The sequence below is a fragment of the Bos grunniens genome, chromosome 7, assembly GCF_055505025.1.
Source record: "Bos grunniens cultivar Pamir isolate PY7600 chromosome 7, Bosgru_T2T1.0, whole genome shotgun sequence".
Taxonomy (NCBI): Eukaryota; Metazoa; Chordata; class Mammalia; order Artiodactyla; family Bovidae; genus Bos; species Bos grunniens.
The window spans coordinates 65,870,068-65,893,518 of record NC_141171.1 but is presented as its reverse complement, the minus strand read 5'-3'; the positions used below and the strand labels follow the sequence as shown (position 1 = coordinate 65,893,518).

Here is a 23,451-nt window from a genome sequence, read left to right as displayed (position 1 = left end):
AAGTGACAGCACTTCTCTTAAGTTGTCAGAGAAGCCCTTTCCTTTTTCAGCAAGGCACGTTAGCTTCAAAAGAGCTAAACTCAGCCTATCTGGCAAACAGTGTGTTTTGGGTACTTGTTGTGAATTTGATGCTAATCCCCTCAGAATCTTCTTTTATTAATGTACCAGAGCAAACAAATTTGAGAAGGGTTTACTTACAAGCACTTGGTACATTCCTACAAGATGCAGAGATTGGTTTGGCTGATTTCTGCCATCTTTGTTTATTGTTATTATATAATTATTATTTCTTCACTTTCTCTTCTTCAGCAATTTGATTGGCAGGATCCAGGTGAGGTGCATTCACTTTGCAAATATCAGCAGGACACAGTAGCTCTGCATACTCTCAGTTTTCTGTGACCTTTGACCAATACCTGCTGTGTCATGTGGACCGAGAGACAGCCTCCTCATTGTATGGGAGAGAAGCCAGGGCCTAGAGAGGCGAGGGCAGCAGCCCAAAGTCACACAGCTGGTTAATGCCAAAGGCTTGAAACCAGGTCTCTTGACTCCAAACTCTACGCTCTTTCCAACAGTTCTGTGGACCCCTGCAATTTCTCTAAATTAGCTGACTGTGTATCAGAATCTTGTAATTCACAGGGGTTCATGTTTGTCAAAGCCCATTGAATCGTACATTTAAAATCTGTACAGTAAAAAGAAAAGAAAAAATCTGTACAGCGTATTGTTGTAAATTTAACACAATTAAAAAAGTAAGAAAATGATATGGCAGGGTCCCATTTCATCAGCATTTATGGCAAAAATAATATATAATATAATGGGCTCAAGAAAAGCCTTCAGTTCAGTTCAGTTCAGTCACTCAGTCGTGTCCAACTCTTTGCCACCCCATGACTCACAGCACGCCAGGCCTCCCTGTCCATCACCAACTCCCAGAGTTCACTCAGACTCAAGTCCATCGAGTCAGTGATGCCATCCAGCCATCTCATCCTCTGTCGTCCCCTTCTCCTCCTGCCCCCAATCCCTCCCAGCATCAGAGTCTTTTCCAATGAGTCAACTCTTCGCATGAGGTGGCCAAAGTACTGGAGTTTCAGCTTCAGAATCATTCCCTCCAAAGAAATCCCAGGGCTGATCTCCTTCAGAATGGACTGGTTGGATCTCCTTGCCGTCCAAGGGAATCTCAAGAGTCTTCTCCAACACCACAGTTCAAAAGCATCAATTCTTCGATGCTCAGCCTTCTTCACAGTCCAACTCTCACAACCATACATGACCACAGGAAAAACCATAGCCTTGACTAGACGGACCTTTGTTGGCAAAGTAATGTCTCTGCTTTTGAATATGCTATCTAGGTTGGTCATAACTTTCCTTCCAAGGAGTAAGCGTCTTTTAATTTCATGGCTGCAGTCACCAACTGCAGTGATTTTGGAGCCCCCAAAAATAAAGTCTGACACTGTTTCCCCTGTTTCCCCATCTATTTCCCATGAAGTGATGGGACCAGATGCCATGATCTTCGTTTTCTGAATGTTGAGCTTTAAGCCAACTTTTTCACTCTCCACTTTCACTTTCATCAAGAGGCTTTTTAGTTCCTCTTCACTTTCTGCCATAAGGGTGGTGTCATCTGCATATCTCAGGTTATTGATATTTCTCCCGGCAATCTTGATTCCAGCTTGAGTTTCTTTCAGTCCAGCGTTTCTCATGATGTACTCTGCATATAAGTTAAATAAACAGGGTGATAATATACAGCCTTGATGTACTCCCTTTCCTATCTGGAACCAGTCTGTTCCATGTCCAGTTCTAACTGTTGCTTCCTGACCTGCATACAGATTTCTCAAGAGGCAGGTCAGGTGGTCTGGTATTCCCATCTCTTGAAGAATTTTCCACAGTTTATTGTGATCCACACAGTCAAAGGCATTGGCATAGTCAATAAAGCAGAAATCGATGTTTTTCTGGAACTCTCTTGCTTTTTCCATGATCCAGAGGATGTTGGCAATTTGATCTCTGGTTCCTCTGCCTTTTCTAAAACCAGCTTGAACATCTGCAAGTTCACGGTTCACATATTGCTGAAGCCTGGCTTGGAGAATTTTGAGCATTACTTTACTAGCATGTGAGATGAGTGCAATTGTGCGGTAGTTTGAGCATTCTTTGGCATTGCCCTTCTTTGGGATTGGAATGAATACTGACCTTTTCCAGTCCTGTGGTCACTGCTGAGTTTTCCAAATTTGTTGGCATATTGAGTGTAGCACTTTCACAGCATCATCTTTCAGGATTTGATAGTTCAACTGGAATTCCATCACCTCCACTAGCTTTGTTCCTAGTGATGCTTTCTGAGGCCCACTTGACTTCACATTCCAGGATGTCTGGCTCTAGATGAGTGATCACACCATCGTGATTATCTGAGTCGTGAAGATCTTTTTTGTACAGTTCTGTGTATTCTTGCCACCTCTTCTTAATATCTTCTGCTTCTGTTAGGTCCATACCATTTTTGTCCTTTATCGAGCCCATCTTTGCATGAAATGTCCCCTTGGTATCTCTGATTTTCTTGAAGAGATCTCTAGTCTTTCCCAGGAAGGTATTAATAGCACATAGGAGTCAGCACGGTTTCTTTGGGCATTTTAACAACCGACTGTTCAGAGGGTTCAGGTTAGATGCTGGCTGGCATGTAGGGGTCAGGATGTGAGAAAAAAAAGAATGTGTCTCTACAATAGGGTGAGATGCATATGTGTGAACCACATCTGCCAAGGGAATGGCAGCTTGTAGTATCTCACCTTAGATACACATACACTCACACACAAACAGACAGACTCCCTCTGAGCAACTTCCTGGAGCAGGTTAACTAAGGGTTGAAAGCCAGAGACAAGGACCTGAGGGTTCCCAGGACCCACCAGCGTGAGAGTGAAGTAGGGGATATTTCAGGGCCTGGCTGGGGAGGGCTGAGGGGAAGGGGTTGAAACAGGTTGGGAAGTTGGAACAATGGAGAACAACTCATTTAAGAGGAGATGGCAGAGGTGGGAACCAGAAAAGGAGGAGGAGATTAAAGGCTTGGAGGAGATCAAAGAGACAGACAGTGGGAAGTAGCTTGGTTTTTGAGAAGAAAACAAATACCAAGGGCTGACCTGCTGCAACATTACAGAACTAGTAATTGTCCTTTGATAAGTAAACATCCTAAAATTTGGAGTGATGGGAAGCTCATCCACAAAGCAGAGTATGTCTGGTGAGAGTCTATAAGTTTCAGAAAGGTTGTTAGTCATTTATACATAAAAAAGATTCCACATTTCTCGGTATCAAAATTTGCTCTTTTTAGAATTTTAAACATTCTGCTTAAAATTGTATTAAAATAATACATATGTTCACCTTGTACCCTTTAGGATAGCTACTATTGAAAAAGAAAAAGAAAATAAATGTTGGAGTGGATGTGGAGAAATCAGAACCCTTGTACACTGTGGATGAGAATGTATGGATGAGAATGTAAAGTAGCACAGCTATTATACTATGGAAAACAGTATGTAGCTTCTTCAAAAAATTAAAAATATATCTATTATATGATCCAGCAATTCCACTTTTGGGTATATATCCAAAGCAATGGAAGGCAGGGTCTTGAAGAGCTATATCCATACCCATATTCATAGCAGCGTTATTAATAGCCAAGAGGTAGAAACAACGCCAAAATCAATCAGTGAAGAAAAGGATAGACAAATACGGTTCATACAAACATACAGTGGAATATTATCAAGCTTTAAAATGGAAGGAAACTCTGCCACATGCTACAACATGAATGCAACTTGAGGACTTTATGCTAGATGAAATAAGCCAGTCAGAAAACAACAGATACGCTATGATTCTGCTTATGTGGGGCAGCTGAAACAGTCAAACCCCAGAAACAAGATAGAATGGTGTTGCCAGGGGCTGGGGGAAGGGGAAAGGGGAGCTGTTTAGTGGGTAGATTTGCAAGATGAAAAGCTCCAGAGATCTGTTTTACAGCAATGTGAATACACTTAACACTATTGAGCTGTATCATTTAAAGTGGAAAATGTTATGTTAGGTGCCTTTTAAGCAGTAAGAAAAAAAAAACAGACAAACAAAAACCCAGTACATTTGCCTATAGACCTCCCTTTACTCACTGAAAAACAGCTGGCTATAAAACAGCTTGTTCAGTGTGATATTGCCTGTGCCGAGTGTCCTTTTCTGTTCTAATATATGTGTGTCATCATCATGAGGATATACACCAAAAGATAAACAGGTTATTTATCATGGGTATTTCTGAGTACTGATTTGTTCTTTTGGCCAACTGTATAATTGGCCAACCATATAATTTTCTAACTTTTTTTTAATGAGCATTCTGTTAGTATTAAAACAACAACAATAAAAAACTCCACCCCATTCCAGCGCCTGTCTTGATGTCTACAAAGCTTATAGAAGCTAAACTTGCATTTTTGAGTTTTATTTCATATGTAATTAGAAATCACTGCTAAAAAAATTTTTTTTTTTTTGCTGCACCATGCCGCATGTGGAATCTTAGTTACCCAACCAGGAATCAAGCCCACACCCTCTGCATTGGAAGTGCCAGAGTCTTAACTACTGGATAGCCAAAGAAGTCCTAATTTAAAACATAATATTAATAGTAATACTTCCTGTATAGGGCAGGCTTAATCCATGCCAGACACTTCTGCTTTTTATGAGTTATGTCATACAATAACCCTCTGCTGCTAAGTCACTTCAGTCGTGTCCGACTCTGTGCGACCCCACAGACGGCAGCCCACCAGGCTCCCCCATCCCTAGGATTCTCCAGGCAAGAACACTGGAGTGGGTTGCCATTTCCTTCTCCAATGCAGGAAAGTGAAAAGTGAAAGTGAAGTCACTTAGTCGTGTCTGACCCTCAGCGACCCCATGGACTGCAGCCCTCTAGGCTCCTCCATCCACGGGATCTCCAGGCAAGAGTACTGGAGTGGGTTGCCATTGCCTTCTCCGAATAACCCTCTGAAGTAGGTATTATTATGGAGCCCATTCTACATATGAGAAAACAGAGGCTAAGTGGCTGGTGCAAATTCATTGATAAATGTTGGAGCTACACTCCCGACTCACAGCAGTCTGATTTCAAAGCCTGTGTTATTGACAGCCTGACTGTTCTGCTAGGCCCGCAGGATGTGCTTATCTGTCGTCCAGTTTATAAGTGCCTTTGTCAGCCACAAACATGTAATTTCTGTGTTACTTAAATTGTTTAAACAATACCTTTCCCAATGGTTATAGGATATTTCTTTCAAAGATAAAGCAAAGGTCAAGCTCCCTACAGAAATCCTAAGCATGTAACATTCCAGCTGAGTCCAGACAGAGTAATGAATGAGCCAGACTCTGGTCTGGAACTCTGGTATCGTACTCAGGACATTCCCCTTCTTCACCTATAAACTGACTCCACTGCCCACTACGACCAATCAAGATACACGCTCACTTCCTGGGACCAACTTCAACCAGAGGGGAGGGCACTGTGTGGACAGGAAAGGCGGCCAAATATGATTTATCTCAAAAGAATGATTACAATTATATAATTAACACCTTGTACCCAGACATTTTCATCTCTAAGGATCTCTGAGAGTCTTACAGATTATTTAAATATATATCACATACATTGCTGGAGACAAAGTCTATAGTTTCAGAAGATAATTAAAATTCCTTCCCCTTTGGAATTAAGAGAATTGCTTATGGGATGAACATTATGCCCACCAAACACACGAACAGATCTAAGCCTGGGGACTCCAAACATAGGGCTAGAAAGGATCTTGAAGAGCAATAGGTACAGGAAAGACACATTTCTAATATTCATAATACTCATTTCAAATCCCCTGCTCATGGCAGAAGTAATTAATCAGTTATAACACTCTTCCCCATTAAGCCTGGCTTTGTCCTCAGAATCTTTCTCAACGTAGCAATTCCAGCAGCCACCACCACCTAATCAGGGTTGAACCCTTGGTCATCCTGTAAATTAGTCCACCATCATCCCTCCAGTGTGGCAGACAGGGAACTGAAATTCAGAGAGGTAAATTAACTTGCTCAAAGTTACACAGTCAGTAATACAAAGCTGAGGTTTCCAAATGCTTTTTTACTAATCTCCTCCTCCTCTCTTTGCTCTGCTCAAAATATATTTGGTGGATTATATGTTTTGCACTAGACTCCTCTTTCTTGAATGACTGTTTAGAATGCCTCTGCCAATGATTTGCTGAATGATAATGGACCTATTGCTTAACCCTTTCAGCATAAAGTGCTTTTAAGGTGAAAACAGACATAGTAATCTGGGTTCATATCCCTGCCTTGCTTACCGGAAAACTGGGGTATGCTTTTTGAGAAATGCGAGCTGCTGCTGAAACTTACATGTCTATAGAGAAAGGATCACACGTTTTAAGAACCTTCTCTAGGTAAGGCGTTGTGCTCCTGCTGCAGTGTGGTTTTTCCTCAGAAGTGTAAACATGAAGCAAGACATTGGCTGGCTATGGTCACCTGGCTATGCTCCTTGGAAGGCTACCTAGAAGGAGGTGGCATTTCAGCCAGACTTTGGAAAGCAATACGATTAAATGTTTCTTTTGATTGTAAAAGAATACATGGTTATTACACGATTACTGCGACAGTATGTTAACAGGAAAAAAATCACCCCTATTTCCTTTGTAAACCATGTCAACATTTTATTTTTCTCTTCTGATATCTGTTTACTCTATGCATAGATGCTTTTTTCCTCTTTCCACATGGTTGTTAATCTATGCATGGCATTTAAAACTTTTTCATTTATTTTTGGCTGTGCTGGGTCTTCATCGCTGCATGGACCTTTCCTCTAGTTGGGGTGGCGGGGGCTACTCTCTAGTTGCAGTGGGTGGGCTTCTCATTGCCGTAGCTTCTCTCATTTTGAAGCATGGGCTCTAGGTGAGGGAGTTTCAGTAGTTGAGGCACATGGGCTCAGTGGCTGCAGCTCTAGTGCACAGGCTCAGTAGTCATGGCGCGTAGACTTAGTTGCTCAGTATCAAGGGGGATCTTCCTGGACCACAGATCAAACCTGTGTCTCTTGCATTGGTAGGTGGATTCTTTACCACTGAACCAAACAGGGAAGCCCTGCATGCCATTTTATATTTTGATTTTATTTAAGTTTTAATATAGTATGAGAATGCTTCATAACCCAATAATTCTACTCCTAAGAATAACAAACCAGAAGCACATACGTGAGACTCCCTTAGTGGTCCAGTGGTGAAGAATCTGCCTTCTAATGCAGGGGACAGGGGTTTGATTCCTGGTTGAGGAACGAAGATCTCATATGCCAGGGGGCAACTAAGCCGGCGCACCAACTAGAGGGCCAGGCGTGCCGCTGCTACTGAGCCCACGTGCTCAGGAGCCCATGCATTGTCAGAGATCCTGCATGCCACAGTGAAGGCCCTCCATGCCACAACTAAGACCCAACACAGCTAAAATAAATAAATAAATAAGAAGCACATACATACAGATGTTCACCAAAAGGCAAATGCCAGCAGTACATATTTGTAATAGGCCAAACTGGAAACAACCCAAATATCCATCAATAAAATGTGTAAATAAACTGTAGTATATTCACAAAATTGAAAACAATACAGTGATGAAAATAAACTAGAATTACACAAAGCAATGTGAGTGAATCTCACAAATACAATGTTGAACACAAAAAGTCAAACACAAAAGAGAACACGCCGTATGATCTATTGACATAAAGTCAAAACCAGGGAAAAACTTGCCCTGGTATAAGACGTTAGAACAGTGTTTACACAGCTCGTGATTGGAAGGAAACACAGGGGGGCATCTGATTAGAATTTATAAAGTATAAGCACTGGGCGAAAATGTATCAAACTGTGCATCTCTGACTTGTGTACTTGTGTAATTATCTACATATGTGCTATAAGTCAGTAAAACATTAATTAAGTAGTTGCAGGAAAACACATTCATTAGACAGACAGGGCCAAGAATGTCACTTTGGGCAGAGGGAACAGCACAAAGACTCAAGAGTGGGAACTGGAAAACGATCAAGATTGTTTATGACACTGGAATTACAGTATTTTGCATGAAGAAACTATCTCAAAAGAATCTGCCTGCCAGGAGAAGGAAATGGCAACCCACTCCAGTATTCTTGCCTGGGAAATCTCATGGACAGATGAGCCTGGTGGACTACAGTCTATGGCATCACAGCGTTGGACACAACTTAGCAACTGAACAACAACAACACACAATCAGGCAGATTGTGATTTGGGGAAATAGTTCTTGATGGAAATGTGGCATAAAATGGAGAATGAAGGGACCCAGCAATATGGAATACAGAGTTTTGTACGAAATTAACATTTGTGTATAGAATAATAGCTGCAAATATTCAAACAATAAAGTCCATCATGGCTAAAGGATAAAAAAAAAAGAATCTGCCTGCCAGTGCAGGGGCCACAGGTTCCACTGCTGGTTGGGGAAGATTCCACACACTACAGAGCAACTAAGCCTGTGCGCTGCAGCTACTGAAGCCCACGTGCCTAGAGCCTGTGCTCTGCAACAGGAGAAGCCAGCAGAATGAGAAGCCTGGGAACTACACTGAAGGGCCGCTCCCGCTTGCCACAGCTAGAGCATTCCTAAGCAAAGCAATGAAGACCCAACACAGCGGAAAATAATAAATAAGTAAATAAACAAAGTAAAAATAAAACAACTTGGGGCTTAAAGACCACTACATTTTTCTGGCCATAATTCTAAGAGTTAGGAATTTGGGCTGGATTCAGTTCAATAGTGCTGCTAGTCTCATCTAATTTCACTCATGCACTTGTAGTCATGGAGACTGACGGACACGGGATGGTCCAAATGGCCTTTCATCCTTTTTGTCTGTTCTAGGAAAATGGATCTGGGCCCTTTAAATATCCGTATCTTTTGCCAGCTGGCAGGGTGCTCAATTTTGTCAACAGAGGGAACTTGAGAGACATTAAAGTAACAAAGGTTTTTTGCTTCCTCGTTTCAGTGTGAAGGCTCATCAGGCTCCTTCACTGCATGTGGGTCTCCCATGCTCAGCTCCTCTAGAAGACAGCTTCTCCTGCATCAGGCTCCTGCAGGTCACAGCAGCCAGCAGCTTCTCCAGGAATCTTTGTCAAGTGATTTTGTAGTAAAGTGTCTCTAGTGAGACATTTCTCTATGAATAGATTTTCTGGTAACTGAGAAGGCACATTTTCAGCAACTTTCAGAGGGTGAGTTCCCTCCTCTTTCCTTCCCTTTCTTCTTTCTCCTCTCCTCTTCTGCCTCCCTATGGCACTTCAATTATTCACAGTTAGACATCCTCACCATGTTCCACGTCTCTTTTTTGTATTACATGTGCTATAGTTTGGATATTTTCTACTGACCTGTTTTTCAGTTCACTAATTTCATCTTTAGCTGTACTTCAGATCAGATCAGATCAGTCGCTCAGTCGTGTCCGACTCTTTGCGACCCCATGACTCACAGCACGCCAGGCCTCCCTGTCCATCACCAACTCCTGGAGTTCACTCAGACTCACGTCCATCGAGTCAGTGATGCCATCCAGCCATCTCATCCTCTGGCGTCCCCTTCTCCTGCCCCCAATCCCTCCCAGCATCAGAGTCTTTTCCAGTGAGTCAACTCTTCGCATGAGGTGGCCAAAGTACTGGAGTTTCAGCTTTAGCATCATTCCTTCCAAAGAAATCCCAGGGCTGATCTCCGGTAAACTCATATCCATCTTTTAAGTTCTTAATTTTAGTTACTGTATTTCAGGCTTAGAGTTTCCATTTCTAAGACTTCGCTGGTGGTCTACTGATTAAGACTGTGCTTCCACTGGACGGGGTGCAAGTTAAAACCCTGGTCAGGGAACTAAGATCCCACACGTAGTGTGGTGAAAAAGAAAAAAAGAATTTCCATTTAATTATTCTTGATAGAGTCTAATTCTCTGCTGAAATTCTCCATCTTGTCATATAATGTCTTAAACATATTAATCACATGTTTTAAAGTCCATGACTTATAATGCCAACATGTGAATCTTCTGTGGGCCTATTTTGATTGTTATTTTTTCTTGGTTTTTAGCCACTTGGTCTTGTCTGATGAGACATCAGGTAAATTGTGATTGAATGCTTAATATTGCATATTTTAAAAATTATAGGAAAATTTGAGGTCTTTGATAGTATTATCTCCCTTCAGAGAGATTTTACTTTTGTTTCTTGGAGGCATTTAAACTTAAGTCATATAAAGGATCTAATTGATTAGATGTTAGTCTTCAGTTTTGCTGGGGCTGGTCAATTTCTAACTCACTTCAACTCTTAGGCCACAGCCCTTTGGGGGTTACAATTGAAAGCCTGGAGTGTTTATTAGGGACATTGCTCCTTGGTAGATCCTGAAATCCAGTTTATATACCCCAGCTTCATAACAATTCCAGATGCTCCACTCAGATTCTTAGCCATCTCCTGAGAAACAGCATACTAAAGGGCAAAGTGGCAGCTGAATAGTGGCGTCTCCCTTACCTGGGAATCACTGCCTCTCAGGTCATTCTTGTTTTGGTAGTTCTCTGATGCCTTCAAATACACATACATACACACATTTGTTTTGTTCAGCTATTTTAATACTTCCAAGTAGGAGGGTGGATCCTCAATAAGCTACCATAATTATTAGAAATAAAAGACCCTTGTTCACCCAACATTTATGTTATAGTTCTCAGTGGGTTGGAAGCATGCCTTATTCTTCTCTGTAGTGCCAAGTCCTCACTTGCTTTAAGTTCTTAATACACACTAATTGAATAAATGGATAACAGTTTGTAAGTTGCTTTCAATATTATAATTTTAAACTGTAGGCAGGGACTTCCCCGGTGGTCGAGTGGTTAAGAACCTGCCTGCCAAGGCAGAGGACATGCGTTTGATCGCTGGTCTGGGAAGATTCCACATGCCACAGGGCAACTAAGCCCATGACCCACAACTACTGAAGTCCGCATACCCTGAAGCCTGTGCTCCAGAGCAAGAGAAGCCACTGCAGTGAGAAGCCCGTGCACTGCAACAAAAAGAAGCCTCTGCTCACCGCAACTAGAGAAAGCCTGTGTGCAGCAACAAAGACCCAGAGCAGCCAAAAGTCAATAATAATAAAATAAATTTTAAAAAACTGTAGACAGAATTCCTTTTCTATAAATCTAGATACTGGGCCCAGAGAAGACTTGCCCAAGGGTTCCCTGATTAAAGTCCATTAAGAAGTCATTGGCCTACTGGGGGCTTGAATCGAGAACCAGAACGTAGTTTTCCCCACTCTGCCACATTGGACTACAATAAGAACGGTCAAGAGCCTCATGGGCTTGGGTGTCAAGTAGACCTGTGTTTAAATCCCACTCAGCCACTTACCAACTGTGTGGCCTTGGAAAAGTTCCGTGAACTTTTGGAGCTTTAGGCTTCTCATTTGGTAAAGTGGCAATGATAATAATAGGAGATACTGGAGATAGTGCTGTTGACAAGATTAAAGTGAGCCAATGTGTATAATGAGGTAACCTGTCTCTGGGGACCTTTGGGTTAAAGTGTTGACAACCCCTGCTAAGAGCCAGCACTGTACTGCCTAGAAGTGACACATTAAGCCACTGTTGGAAAATCAGTCCTGGGCCAGTTATTCAGTCTCCTGGTAGGAGTCCAGAGGCCAGAGCCCAGGACATGGAGACTGGGAAGAAAATCAGACAGCAGCTCCAGTCAGGGCTCTGCCTCAAACTCTTGTGACCCTGGGCAAGCCATTCCCCTTCTCCAGGGCTAACTGTTCTGTTTGAAGCAGAAAGGACTTAGACTAGAGGAAACATCCGCATGGTCCCTTCTAGCTCTGACCTTCTAAGAATCAGAGACTCTATTAATCTTAGCTGCATTCTGTTCCTGGTGACCTGGTTCTTGCCTCTGGTTCAGATAGCATAGCAAATGGTTGACTCTCCCTGCCTGGGCAGTGTGCTCTCAACTCTCTGCACCGTTGCTGGCTGCTCTCTGGAAATAACCTGTTTGCCTGGACAGAGCCACACCTGCCCGTACCCCTACCAGCAGAAGGCCCCAGAGTCCTCTGCATGTTCTGCAGTACCTGCCCATCACGGTAGCCTCTGGTTTCCCAAATTCTTTCATATTCCCACAGCTCCCAGGGCTTGCACTATCATCTGGGCTCATGCAGATGGCAGGGGAGACCGCAATGACAGAGCAGCAGCCCCCCCCCAGCAGGAGGAAGTAGGGATGCTGCAAAAGGGAGGATGCACAGAGGCTGCAGGCAGATCCTGAGGAGTCTGGGTTGCCATGCTCTGGAGGCAGGACTTGGCCTTGTGTGCAGTGAAGAGATATCACAGGCCTTGAAGCAGAAGGACACGGTCAGAAGATACGGTCAGAACGTGTCTGGGCTCCGTGAAAGGCAAGCTGGAACAGAGAGAGGGACTGCGGCGGGGAAGGGGGGCAGGGGGTGTTACAGAAATGCAGGCCAGAGGGCACGACACAGGACAGCAAAGGGAGGAACTGAAGAAATCAACTGACAGACGAGGTGACTGGGTGGCTGGGATTGTACTGTCTTGGGGAAAGAGTGTTGGAATTGGGAGAAAGACCCTAAAGGAGAGTTGAAAAAAAGGTCTCAGGCTTAGAGATAAATATATTAAAATCTCTTTAATAGTTCTTTATGTTCTTAAAATGGTCTCATTTTTGGACTATTACTCAGCCATAAAAAGGGATGAAATTGTGCTATTTGCAGAGATGTGGATGGACCTAGAGACTGTCATACAGAATGAAGTCAGAAAGAGAAAAACAACTATCATATAATATCACTTACATGTGGAATCTAGAAAAATTATACAAATGAACTTATCTGCAAAGCAGAAACAGAGACATAAACATAGAGAAAAAACTATGGATACCAAGGAGGGAAGAGAGGGTGGGATGAACTGACAGCTTGGGATTGACATACACACACTGCTCAGTGCTCTGTGGTGACCTAAGTGAGGAGGAAACCCCGAAAGAGGGGATATATGCATATGTACAGCTGATTCACTTTGCTGTACAGCAGAAAATAACATTGTAAAGCAACTATACTGCAATAAAAATTAATAACAAAAACTTCCTCATTTTGCAAATGCTATATGATATCTACTTATATGTGGAATCTGAAAAATACAACAAACTAGTGAATATAAGAAAAAAGAAGCAGACTCTCAGACGTAGAGAACAAACCAGCGGGCACCAGTGGGGAGAGGGAAATGGGTAGATGGGTAAGAGGTACAAACTCTTAGGTATAAAATACGCTACAAAGACACACTGTACAGGGGCTTCCCAGGTGGCTCAGTGGCTGAGTGCCTGCTAATGCAGGAACCTCAGGAGACGTAGGTTTGATCCCTGGGTTGGGACAATCCCTTGGAGGAGGAAATGGCAACCCTCCCTAGTATTCTTGCCTGGGAAATCCCATGGACAGAGGAGCCTGGCGGGGTTGCAAACAGTCAGACACAACTGAATGACTGAGCATGCATATGCTGTACAACACAGGGGATACAGCCAATACTTTACGATAACTATAAACAGAGTATAACCTTTAAAAACTGTGAATCACTATCTTGTACACCTGTAACATTTATAACATTGGACAGCAACTATACTTAAATAAAACATTTTTTTTCTCATTTTGTCCTTTCAAAATGAATGTATAACTATATCCGAGAAACTTGAGGTTGCGTCAGATAGAGGACCCTGAATTCAGGTCTCCTGACTCGTGGCCACAGCCGACTGCTGCTCTGAAGTGGTTTGCAGGCAGAGATAGCAGGAAGCTCACCCCCGCCCAGCTGCTTCCCTCCACCCCTTCAGGTTCCACCGCCCCAACCCTGCCACCAGACGCTGTGTGCCTCCAGCACCCTTCACTGCGCTTGGCCTTGGCTTTGCTTCCTGTCACAAGAAGAGGTGGATGGGGCCAAGTGAAGGTTTGTGACATGCAGACAGGATCAGATAAATTCCCCCTACTTTTTTTTTTAAAGGATCTCATATGAACCACCAAAGTGAATTCAATTAAGAAATCTGATCAGGCAAGGCAGAGGTGGTGGATTCAGAGTTCTTTGTCCGGTTGGCTGATGGTCCTGCTTTTGCCCTACGCTGTGGCAGCTTCTGTGACATTCCTTGGGTCTCCAGGGTTCCATGGCCCACAGTTTGCAAACCATGGGACTAGCAGACTCCCTAGAACAGAGCGAGGGAGTCTCAGCCTGGGAGCACAGATGGAATTCAGATGTCTCTGAGCTTGGATGGGAAAACTTCCATCTTTATTTTCACTAAACTCTAATTCAAGTTAAATACTTTGGTCCATTTGAATGTAGGCAATGGTCACAAGAATACTGATGGTTCCTGTGATTGTGTCACCAAGAGAAGTCACAGATATTTTTGTATCATATTACAGTTGTTATAGATCATTCAAAACTTCAATTCTGCTCATTATTAGTCTAAAATTACAATAGTTATTGTATTTAATGCTCAGTTTCATTTTAAATGTATTAATAAAGTACATACTATATCATAAACAATTTAAAAATATCTTGATAACTATATTCCAGTATGACTGGCTTCCTTCATAGTCCTATGTATTTTACTTTATACATTTCAAAACATTCTGAGAAGGGATCTGTAGGCTTCACCAGATTGCCAGAGGAATCCATGGAATCGGTAAGGTTAAGAACCCCTGTCCTAGGACTTCTCTTCCAGAACAGAGGGGGCTGGGGAGCTCATTGTCAAAAGAGGGCATGTAGGACCTGTGATCCCAGGAGACAACGTGCACTCTCTGAGCCAGAGGAAAATGAGACAGGAAACTGGGGCAGGAGCAAGGGGACTCTGAGAAGTGGAGCAGAAGCCAACAGGTCATCAGGCAGGGCCCAGTCTAGTGGGGCAGAACTGAATTCTTTAGCCCCAACCCCAGCCAGACTTCTTGGGGGAGCCGGGACTCCAGGGTCCTCAGCTTGCTTCTGTCATCTTCCCTTCCTCTCAGGTTTCTTCTCTGAGCTAATATAGTGGAAGCAACGGTGGCTTCCAGGCCAAGAAAGATCCTGCTTCTGGACCTGAGTCTTGTCTTGCTGAGTGATTTTGGGCAAGTCATCTCCCCTTCCTGGGTTTCCCTGTTGGCTCAGATGGTAAAGAATCTGCTTGCAATGCAAGAGACTGGGTTCAATCCCTGGGTCAGGAAGATCCCCCGGAGAAGCAAATAGCAACCCATCCAGTATTCTTGCCTGGAAAATCTCATGGACAGAGGAGCCTGGGTGGGCTACCGTCCATGGTGTCACAAAGAGTCGGATATGACTGAGTGACTAACACTTTCACACTTTGATCTCCTGTTCCCAGCCCAGTTTTCATATCTGTATGATTTCTGGCATAAGTACTGCTACAGCCCCTCACCATGCCCACAGTAGATACTGCTGACAGATCTCAGTGTATGATCATTCTATGCTCATATGTAGCTTCAGAAGCCTTTTCAAGTGCTCTACTGATTGATAGGAATTTGCAATGAAGTAAAATATATTTGCTATTACTGGGCTAGATGATCTGCACATTTCCATCTCTACTATTCCATAGCTCTAAAGATCTGATCTCAGAAATCCAAACAAGGAACGTCCCTAGTGGTCCAGTGGCGAAGACTCCACACTCCCAATGCAGGGGGCCCATGTTCGATCCTTGGTCAGGGAACTATATCCCACATGCCACAGCTAAGAGTTCTCATGCTGCAACTAAGACCTGGTATAGCCAAATGAATGAATGAATATTTTTAAAAAGAGAAATCTGAACAAGACACTAGATAGATGCGAAGACCTACAAAGCATAGCTACTTTTGACCCTTACGTGACTGTTTGTGTGTTGTAACAGAAAAAGAGAATACATTCTCACTTGGGCTATAGATGTTCTCTTGCATATCCTATAGCAAAAATAGGGTCAGAAAAAGATATTCAGACTTTGAAATCTCAATCTGGCTTCTTAAAACAGAGAAACAGGCACATGGAAGTCAGACCCTTTGATCAAAGTATTAGGAATGGGCATCACACTGGGGTTGGTGCCACCAGGCCCTACCTGTTTCCAAATGTCCTGTGTTATTAGGAGCATCAGACAGAGTACAGTGCAATGATGGTGACAAAGAGCAAATAACACCAGCCACCCTTGGTGTAAGGCACACAGACTGAGCCAGGCCACCAAGATGTGGATGTGCCAGAGAGTTAGGGCTTCCCCCCCTGCCCCGAGCAGCACAGAAAGCCACTTAGGATGTTATTTCAGAGTGTTACCTCGCTCAGATTACAGCCATAGCCCAGGTAGGTGCCATTACTTACTTAAAGCCACAGCCAGGTCAAGTGCTAGGACCACAACCGAGGTCTCCACAGGCCTGTAGGGCCAGGCTGGTCAGAAACAAGACAGTGGACTGAGCGGAAGGAGTAGGGAGTGGTGCAAACTAGGAGGCACAGGCCCTGTTTAAAGGCAGCGGCTGATAAGCAGGGCTAGTTGATTGCTGGCATATGAGAACGTGGACACGGTGCCACGTCTTCCTTCTGATCTTCAGAGGGCAATCAGAGTCTAGATTCTTATGTTAAATACCTGCATTTTTTAAAAGTTGCCATCTAAATTTTTAAAATGTTACAACAAAACAAAACACTGTGTGAGCCAAACAAAATGCACCTGGGAACTTCAGTATTTGGCCTGATTTGCAACGACTGGTAGAACGGCTAAGAGGCCAGGCTCTTGATGCAGCGGTACAAAGATGTGAGTCACAGTTCTGCCACTTGTTAGCTGAGCAATCTTACTCAAGATCTGTAACCTCTCTGAGCCTCAATGTTCTCATCTGTGAAATGGGAATAATAAAACACTCTACTGTAAGGATTAAATGCAGTAATAAAACACCTAGCATAATCGTTAGATCACAATAGGCACCCCACAAATGTAGCTCCTCCAAAGTGCCTCTAAACTTCCTGGTGACTGCAGAAAACTTCAACCCCCCACTGCACCCCCGTCACTTCAACCTCAAACTTATTTTTCTGCAAGGTTTGAGTGCTCAGTGTTCATGGAACTCTTATTCAGACATCCAAGGCCCTCAAACATGCACACACACAGCCCGAGCACACCCTGGGGAGGACTTTTAGATGCCATGGCTGGTTACCAAGGAGAGGTGTTTAGGAGGCTTCCCTGGAGTGCAGCTGCAACCTCTTATGTTGGTTAGAAGAGACTCCTGCCCAAGCAGGGGGCTGGCTGACATGACCTCTTGGGGGCCTTCACACTCAGAATTTTTCAACGTGAATTTTAAAAAATAATTTTATTTATTTATGTTTGGCTATGCTTGGTCTTCACTGCCGTGCGGGCTTTTCTCTAGTTGTGGTGAGCAGGGGCTACTCTTCACTGTGTGTGGGCTTCTCACTGCAGTGGTCGTCCTTGTGGAGCGCGGGCTCTAGGGTGCTCAGGCTTCAGTAGTTGTGGCGTTTGGGCTCAGTAGTTTCAGCTCCTCAGCTCTAGAGCACAGGCTCAATGGTTGTGGCGCACAGGGTCAGTTGCTCTACGGCATGTGGAATCCTCCCGATCAGAGATTGAACCCATGTCTCCTGCACTGACAGGTGGAATCTCCACCACTGAGCCACCAGGCAAGCCCCTCTACTTGAACTGTGTTAGCTCGTGCGCACATACATGCACACTCTCACACACCACCTGCTCAACTGAACAAGAAGGGCTGCCCCTCTCTTTCTTGCGGAGCTTTTGTTCCAGCTCTCACTCCACCTCACTCTCCCACAGCCTCTCTGGGAGGGGAGACACTGTCATGACCCCTAAACTTCACTCTCTATGACTGATTTGCTTAGCAGGAAGTCTCAGGACAAGGAGAACAGTGACCAAACAGAAGGGGCCAGGACCCTGGCTGGACCCCCAGAGCAAGTAGCAGCAGCAGCCCCATGCATTCGGGGGAGTTCACTGGTTCCACACGCTTACTCGTCCAGCATCTCTCCAGAGCCTCCTGCTGCTGCAGAAGATGACAAGGGTGATCAGAGCCCCTGGTGGGGAGCTGGCTGTGGTGTCTTGCCCCAAATCAGTGTATCTTGTCCACTTGAATTTCCAAGGATCAGGAGCCCTCTGGATCTGGGCAGGTCTGGTGGAACATGTATGTGGGTGCTGAGTCCTTGTCCTACATTAAACCCCCCTCAAGAACAACATCAGCCAGGACTTGTGACATTCCCCCCACTCTGTTTTAGAATTTAGAAGAGATCGAAGCACAGAAACGCATAACGATTTATACCCAAGGTCATCAGTAAGTCTCTGGGTCTGCATTTGAACCCAACATTGTCTAACTGCAAAGTGCATGCTCTAACCATGCATTACACTGCTTCCCATGTGAGGGCCACATTCCAGGCCTGAGTTTCAGTTCCAGGAATCATTAGAAAATACCATTTCTCAATGAGCTGTTTCCCCCTGCTTTCTGTTTATGAGCCTACTTTTCAAAAATCCCAATAAATGGTGCTTTCAAAGGAAAAGGACTTGAATAGCAAGCAATCACAATTCCCTCATCACTGAAACAATTCTTTATCATGGAGGTCACATTTTACAAAACATCCATAACCTGTTATATTAATTCTAAAAAGCATGTTTGTGGTTCTTTTAATTTCTGAATTCTGGATGCATTTTAAAGACTAGAATCTAAGCTTCTGTGAAATACACAATATTATTTGGCCCTAATCCTGGTAGGTGAACATTTTCAAGATTACAATCACCATTTTACAACTGGGAAAACTGAGGTTCAAAAAGGTTAGGCAACTAGCCTGAGGTCACAAAGCCAATCAGTGCAGATTAGCCTGGTCTCCTGATTCCCAGCACAAGCTGAGTTCATGGTATACTGTCCTGACTTCCAGGCCCAGTGCTCACGCTAACTTGTTCCCAACACCATTCCCCTGGCAATCCCCCATCAGAGGCCTGAGGGTGACCTTGGCTCCCTAACCTAGGGCTGTCCAATCTCAGTCAGAGCAGGGGAATGAACCCAGTGTGGGGACACCTGGAAACAGCCCAACCCCACACAGGAAGTTTTCAGGCCAAAGGATCCCACTTTCAAGAATGCATTCCATGTGGGAGGCAGCATAGCAGGGATCAAAGCTGGGCCTGGGGTGTGAAGGCAGTGTTTCTACCTGGTACCCCCACACACCATGCATGCTAGATTTAGGGGCTCCCCATCTAGGGTCCCCATTCTCTGGAATTACTCACCGTGCCCTCTTTCTCCTATTTCAAGAGGCCAGATGAAAATCAATATTGGCTCTAGATAAGATCTCACAGACAGACTAAAACACCACATTTCTTTGCCACAGTTCAACTTACATCAGCTCAGTGGCACTGCCAGGGTTTGGTCTTGCTGACCAGAAAACACTGATCGGCTGTGATAGGGCCCCAATTAACACACAAGGGGAAAAACCAATTAACGACTTATTATATAACAGGCGCAGCTTGGCAGACAAAAATCTTTCAAAACAAGGCTGTGACGGGGGAAAGTAATCAAGGGGGCAAGCTGACGTGGGAGTGGGAGCGCGTTTGCCCAGATGGTACAGGTGAGGTTCAGAGAGCTGGAGTGACTCACTCAAGGTCACCCAGCAGGAGTGGGACTAGCACCCACGGTTTCTGCCCCGCGGGACAGGCATCTTTCTACCATACCCTTCTGTGCTGAGGATTGAGAAGGTCAGAGCATCAGGACTCACCAGGGCTGCTGAAGAGGGCAAGGAAATGGCTTCTCCCTGGCACCTGTGGTCTCCTTCCTGGCGGGCAAATGCCAAGGCCACGCTGTCTTTCCTCCCTGGGCGCCTGCCAGGGCAGCTAGGCATGGGCACCTCCTGGAAAGCCGGCTCTGGGTAAGGTGGAGGAGGCCGCCCTGAAGCAAGCACCCTCCAGGACATGAGGTCACGGGGTTGCCATGGAGGGGTTTGCTACATCCAGCCCCACAGCTGCTTCCTGGCATCCACCCCGGGATCTCTTCAGGTCGCAGGGCTGATTTTTGTGCCAGCTGCTTGGTGCCTTTAAGAGAACAAAGGAGTTCATTGGCTGAGCAAGGCTCCCCCTACCTCTTTACCTGCGCAGGTGAAGGCTGCAAGGCTAGGGGCAGACCCAGAAGTAAACAAATTGTGCCAACCCGCCAGCTCACCCCTCCTCCACAGCCTTGGTCCTAGGCTCCCTTCCCCTCTCCCACCCACAACTCTGAGAATAACCTGGGAGTAAACAGAGGCCCAACATTCTGCAGAATGCTTAGCGCTGTTCAGTTTAGGAAACTTCATTATTTCACAGTCACCCTTGACCAGAGTTAACAGTACGCCTTTCTCCTTCAGACGGAAAAACTGCACTGGGAGAGGTAAATGGCTTGTTCAGTTCACCTGGATCTTGTAAGGAAGGTTGACAGAGTAGGAAGGTGTGAGGACCCAAACCTGAATCCCCTGCTTTTGAATTCCCACATGGTGGTGAGTTTGATCCCTGGGTCAGAAAGATCCCCTAGAGGAGGGCATGGCAACCTACTCCAGTATTCTTGCCTGGAGAATCCCATGAACTGAGGCGCCTGGCGGGACCGAGTTACATTCCATGGGGTTGCAAAGAGTTGGACACAACTGAGCGACTGAGAACACACACACACACACACACACACACACACACACACACACACACACACACACAGTGCTCTAGACCAGCGGTCCCCAACCTTTGTGGCACCAGGGATCAGTTTCATGGAAGACAATTTTTCCACTAATCGGGATAGAGGTAGGGGATGGCTTTGGGATATTTCAAGTGCATTACATGTATTGTGCACTTTATTTCTATTATTATTATTACATCAGCTCCACATCAGATCATCAGGCTTTAGATCCCAGAGGTTGGGGACCCAGCTCTAGACCACACCACCTACCATCCTCTCCGTGAAACCGTTGGCAAGTCACTCACCGCCTCAGTTTGCACATCTGTAAAATGGTACAGTCATGCTTGCATGTGAGTTTACATTCACTGTGTTGTATATCCTTGGATTTAGGGCTAAAAAGGACTTTGGAGACTCTCTAGGCTATCTGTTCACTTACCAGGAATTCATGCACTCAATAGGTATTACTATTCAGCAGCTATATGTGCCTGCCAGCCTGTCTCAGGGTCTAGGGATACATCAGTAAACCTGAAAGTTAAGGATTCTACACCTATTGAGCTCACATTCTAGAAAGTGGGGTGGAGATGGTGGCTTAGTTGCTAAGTCATGTCCAACTCTTGTGACCCCATGTAGCCCGCCAGGCTCCTCGGTCCATGGGGTTTCCCCAGGCAAAGAATATTGGAGCAGGTCACCATTTCCTTCCCCAGGGGATCTTCTTGACGCAGGGATCAAACCCAGGTCTCCTGCATTGCAGGTGGATTCTTTACCACTGAGCCACCAGGTAAGGAGGGGACTGTTACATATTTGATCTGTTTACTTGTTTAGGTTCTAGAGAGGGGAGGTAGACTCTGGAAAGAGGGGAGCTAGACCGAAACAAGAGATCAAATAGGTAACAGTCCCCTGAAGAAAGGAAATAAGCTGATATGATCAAGTAATGGCTATGGCTATTGTAGACTATGTGGTCAGAGAGGCTCTCTCTGAGGAGGTGATATTAAAGGTGAGACTTGAGTAATGACAAGGAACCAATCACTGTAAGAGCTGGATGAGAGTGTTCCAGGCACAGGGAACTACGAACGCAAAAGCTCTGAGCAGGTGTGTTTGGAGAACAGAAAGAAAACTGCTGTGGTAAGAGTATAGTCCAATCTCTGCTGCCCTTTTTTAATAGATAAGAAAATGATTAAGAGGGATGACTTGACTTGCCCAAAATCCCCTCCTGCAAACATCTTTATGAAATACTATGAAATACACAGATTTGGGAATGGTGACTACTTGTGGAGCTAGGAGCTGGGGCACATGAGGAAAGATTTAGCTCAACAGATGTTGACCTGGGCCCACTCTGGGCCAGGCTTTCTGCTAAGTGCTCAGGCTTCAGGAGTGATATCCCTCAAGGGGTTCAAAGTCTAGATATCAGAGCTGGAGGGGGCCTAACACATCATCTAGCCCAACCTACCCATTTCACAGATGTGGAAATTGAGGTCCAGAAAAGTGAACCGACTTGCCAAGGGCACACAGTTGGTTCATGGAGGAACTAGGAATTGAGCCAGGTCTCTGATGCTCAAGAAATAAAATCTCGAAGCCACACATCCTTAAGTGGAATCCTAACTCTGTAAATCACTAGCTATGACCTTGCCCAACTTATTTAATGTCTCTTTTCTCAGAAGGATAGTAATACCTATTCATGGATTGATGTGACGATTAAATAAAATGATACACCAAAAGCCCTTGACTCAGTGACTGAAAAGAAATAAGACCTCAATGGATTGGTTATGTACTTGTATTATTATTGATATAAAGTACAGCCTTAGCAAAGGGACAAAATGCTACAGTCTATGTTATTCTCAAAATATTTAATGCTGGGATGGTAAAGGCTCTGTACCAAGCTGAAGGCTTGTCCCAGGAGTTGGCTGCTTTCTACTTCAGGCCCCTCCCCAAGTTCCCACATGTAAGGGAATCCTCACCACTCACTCACTCTGCTGACTGCTCTCTGAGGGCCATGCTGAGACACGACAAGGTAGCACAGCTTTATCATCTGTGTGGATCCTGCTCTACTACCCCAAGCCTCAACTACCTATAAAATGAGAATAACAACAGAACTTACCTCATGGGGTTGTGGTAAAGATTAAATGAATGAATGCCTAGCAAATAGCAAGCCTTCAGTATATGAGATGCAATACACCTGTCCCAGGGTGTGAGACTTGGGAGCTACAGAAAAGAATCAACTGTGGGGACTTCCCTGGTGGAGCAACGGATAATACTCCGCACTCCCAACGCAGGGGCCTGGGTTCAATCCCTAGCTGAGGAACTAAGATCCCACATGCCACTACTGAGTCCACACATCACAACTAGAGAAGCCCACGGACCACAATGAACACCCAGCACAGCCAAAATTAAATTAGCTAATTAATTTTTAAAAAATCAACGTCATTCCCCACCCTCTAAGTGCTTTAGTCCAGGAAGGATACAGTCAGAGGCCATTCTCTTCCCGTTTTTCCCCACGCTGTCACATTTCAGGCCTGGATCAGGGCCCTGGGACCCAAGTGATTCTGGCTACTTTGCAGGGAGGCTGACTGTAAGAATGACTGAGCCAAAACTCCTATATCTAAAACCACCCACACACTCACCTTTGCTGCTAAGAGCCCCATTCCCAGCTCTGCAGAATCACAGACTGTCTCCGATGACTGGAGCCAAAGCACCATATGCTCTGAATAATAAAGCCATCCAGAAAGTTCCCCGTGACGAGCTGGGCGACACATTCCACTTGTACCCGTGGGGTCAGACAGCAGAAATATCACCAAAGGCCTGTCCTCAAAGCCAAGCTCCTGTCTCCAGCAGGCTGGAGCCATGGGGCCCGGCGAGTTTCAACCCCAAGTTCTT

General features: G+C 44.8%; 1 protein-coding gene across 1 annotated transcript in view; it reads right to left on the bottom strand.

Annotated features, from left to right (window-relative positions):
• LARP1 (La ribonucleoprotein 1, translational regulator) overlaps positions 1–19,766 on the bottom strand; it is a 91,614-nt gene extending 71,848 nt beyond the window's left edge. Inside the window, exon 1 of the mRNA XM_086412586.1 lies at positions 19,661–19,766. The gene's annotated coding sequence lies outside the window, so the exon portion shown is untranslated. The remainder of the gene's footprint in view (positions 1–19,660) is intronic.
• Between the last annotated feature and the right edge of the window lie 3,685 nt (positions 19,767–23,451).